Genomic DNA, 3,942 nt, shown 5'->3' on the forward strand with positions numbered 1-3,942 from the left:
GATGAGCATCTAAAGAACTCACCTTCTAGGAAAGATAGTATTGATGAAGATACTGAAGCTACCTTACGAATCTATGGCTGTGATCTCATCCAAGAAAGTGGCATCTTGCTTAAACTGTATCCTGTTTTTTCTTTATTTCTTTATATGTTGGGATTATGAAATTGTTTACTTTTCCTAATTTTGTTGGTTCAAATCACACCACCACTACCCCCCCCAAAAAAAAAGTGATTTCTTTTGCTCTCTTAATATAAAGTGGTGTGAATTATATGCTGTTTTAAGGTAAAATAAAAACTGGAGGGACACCAGAAGCGAATAACTGGTTTAGCTTTCTCAATGAATCTTAATATCCTGGTTTCGTCGGGGGCTGATGCTCAAGTAAGTGGCATATGTGGTTCTTTTGCTATTTAATACTATTACAATACAATAATAATTGTCAAAAAATGGTAAAGAAGTAAGATCCTTTTGGTAACATAAGGATTTTACTTCTTTAAAATCTGCTTAAAATTAGTAGGATTTTTTAAGGTGTTGAATGTCCTCAGCATGTTATTAAACAGTCTTTTATGAGATCTGTATATGACTGAATTATTATTATATGCAGTATAGCTTCCTCATCTTGTTTTAGACCTTTTGAATTTCAGGTTGTCATTCTTTAGGAGTGTTTTGTATATTGGAACTACCTTTTCTTTTGAATAAAGATTCTTTTACTTACGTTAGGAAAAAAATCATCATAGGCTTTTTACATGAATTATGCTCCTATCTTGAGACTTAGATACCAAAAATTGATATTTTATTATAAACCTTAGAGCTTTACTTTCAGTGCTTTTTGGGTCTTAGAATGTAACACTCTCATTCATTATTTTTCGTCCTATAAAAAAAACACTAAAAATATATATTATGTCAAAATATTGCTACAATATGAACTTCTGTTATGTTGTCTTTGTTTCTATTTTGTAGAAAATAATAAACTTTGATTCTGTTAAAAATTGAGTGGTATAAGGCTTAGATGTTAAGCCAATGAGCTCTAGTTCAGTTGGCACCTTCTCCCTTATAAGTGCTTGGTGAAATGCTAAGACTAGATTTTAAATAGGATTGATCCTTACATTATGTTTCTGCAAGGCATGTTGAAAGTAGAGGAGCCCTGCACTGACAAATTGATATGGAATTTTGAGCTTATTTAGGCTAAAAGTAACTTGTTTTCTTCTCTTGTGAATTTCAAGTAACAAAAGGTTAAACAAACACAAAATCATCGAGTGTTCTTTGGAATTCCAAAGCTACAAGCTGATAGATAACGGTTTTAATGGGAAAACTATAAATTCTTGAATTTGAATTGCAGTGAGGACAGAGTTATATAGATGATCAGTTTCGATTGCAAGTGTGCTTTCTTGAATTTGTTTATTACACAACTAGTGGTACTGAGCTTTTTTATCGCATTCAATTTGTTTATTAGAACTAATGGTTGTGTTTGTAGTGGACTGATTTAGATATGACATCTAGCTGTTAGATATGCATAGCTGACAATTTGTCATCCCTTTCTGATTGACAGCCTTGTTCAATGGGATTTGCTACTGGTGGAAAAACATTCTTAATGTGTGGTGGGTTTTGCTTTTTGCCATGGTCATGGAATCTTGCATGGGTAATTTTCCTTTGAAACTACTTGTCTTCCTTTGTTTGTTTTTTGTCTTCTCTATATTCTTCTTGTGTTTATTAATATGTTGTGTGATACTGCAAGTAATTTTATTTTCATGGGAGTTCGCATAGCCATCTGTCGCTCCTAGTGAACATTGTTTTTTATTTTTATTGACCATACTTGACAAGTGTCCTCTAGTATATATATAAAGATTATAATATGAAAAACATGCATGAACTAAATGGATGATCTAAAAATTTAGAAAAAACTGTTTTCCACTAAACATAGCTTAATTAGCAAAAACTACTCGGAAATATTGTGTGGGTCAGTATTAGTAAAATTGGGTACAAGAAGAAAAATTGAGTACATTGGGTAAAATTGGGTACATTGTTTAGTTTTTTAAAACTAATCTTTGTTTTCACTTCCGTGCAATAATGTAGTAGACTCACTTTCTAGTTGGTCAGCTAGCTCTCTAGGTTCCTTAGGATCATCTAGAGCTTTCTAGTATGCATTGGAGAGATAGAATTTGCTCTTAAGGTTCATGGTTCCTCTCTCGTTGTGATTAGGCTTTACTAGTTCGGATCCTTCTTGGGGTTCTTCTTGGGAAACTTGTGGTACCATTATTTTTTAATGTTCATGTTCCTTTGGAGTATGATTTTTGTAGGTGTTGAAGTTCTAGGATTGAGTGCAAAATTAAGCCCAATGTTGATTTTGAACCTTTTCATATATTCATCTGGTTGATTCTTACCAAAATTCTTATTTGCAATCGAATATGCAATTCTTATTTAACTACCTATTATCTATGACCATTATTTTCCTTTTTCTATTTCCACATGATTTTCTATAAAGAATGGTGGTGTGAAGAGTCTTATTTGACAGTAAAAATAGCCAAATACCACTATTTTTCGAAATTATTAATGTTTTACCATTGTTTGAGAAATATTTAGTAATGTACCACTTTTTAAAACTTGAGTGTGTAGAACTCGAGTACATTGCAATGTGTTACACGAGTGTATGATACTTAAGTATTATGTAAAAACAATTCCCACTTCCACAGCATTTACACAGTCAACAATTGTGACTTTGGGTTTCTCTTTTTTCTTTCTTTTGTCAGGGTCACATGGGAAAAGGTCGTGAAAAAGAAGCGAAAAAGTTTAAAGCACAGGCAATAAGTTATGGGTAGTGTTATGCCCGTTAATACCCAACTTTTTTGCAGTCTTTTACACAGTTTTTATGTGTTTTTTATCAGATGGGGTCAACTTTATTGGAAAAGAGAAAAATCCACTTCCACAGCATTTACATAGTCAACAATTGTGACTTTAGGTTTCTCTTTTTTCTTTCTTTTGTCAGGGTCACATGGGAAAAGGTCGTGAAAAAGAAGCGAAAAAGTTTAAAACACAGGCAATAAGTTATGGGTAGTGTTATACCCGTTAATACCCAACTTTTTTGCGGTCTTTTACACAGTTTTTGTGTTTTTTATCAGATGGGGTCAACTTTATTGGAAAAGAGAAAAATAATAAAGAGACCAAAATACTCTTTTTCACGTCACTCACCAACTCAGGCGTAGTCAAGCACTGAAGCATCTCACACAGGAAAACAACACCAAACATGTTACAGGAAACAACCAACATAAAAAAAAAAAAAAAAAAAAAAAAAAAAAAAAAAAAAAAAAATCACAATCCTTAGGAAACACAACCAGCATCAGTAGATCCCAAAAAAAAAAAAAAAACAACCCATCTCACAAGAAACATTTAACATCAATACATCCAAAAAAAAAAAACATATCACAGAAAAACAACCAACATCATTACATCCACAAAAAAAAAAAAAAAAAAAAAACCCCATAAGAACATATGGGAGAACGTAAAATTTTTTTGAGGGAGATGAACTGGGTTGATGGAGTGGGGAAATGAAGGAGGAGACGAACTGAGTTAGAAAGAAAGCTGTGAAAAAAAAAAAAATAGAAGACAAGGAAGTTCAGCCAAGAGTTTCATATGGGAGAAAATTTTAAAAGATAAGAAGGGAGAAGCAGAAAGGATCTGTAATCAGTATTTAGCTACACCATTTTTTTTAAAAAAAATTTATCTCTCTCTCTCTCTTGAATTTTATATTATTTAAAGTCGGTTGTCTTTTTTTTTTTTTTTTTTTTTTGGTTGGTCGGTTTTGGGGAGGTTAGAATAGAATTATAGAAAGCAGGATTACAGATGAGATGATCTACAGTGTTAAGTGAATTAGAAATAGCCGCCATTACTGTCTGCCACTGCCACTGAAACCCCGGACCTCTCTTCTATTACAGGGGTGAAACAAAACGTGTG

The 3,942-nt window shown here is 32.5% G+C and overlaps 1 long non-coding RNA gene across 1 annotated transcript; it reads left to right on the forward strand.

Moving 5' to 3' along the window:
• The first annotated feature begins 257 nt into the window (after positions 1-257).
• Positions 258-2,866, forward strand: LOC126726308 (uncharacterized). The gene is made up of 3 exons (XR_007655789.1): positions 258-375; positions 1,544-1,633; positions 2,742-2,866. It is a non-coding gene; the product is annotated as an uncharacterized LOC126726308 (long non-coding RNA).
• The last annotated feature ends 1,076 nt before the right edge of the window (positions 2,867-3,942 follow it).

The sequence above is a fragment of the Quercus robur genome, chromosome 5 (genome assembly GCF_932294415.1).
Source record: "Quercus robur chromosome 5, dhQueRobu3.1, whole genome shotgun sequence".
Lineage (NCBI taxonomy): Eukaryota > Viridiplantae > Streptophyta > Magnoliopsida > Fagales > Fagaceae > Quercus > Quercus robur.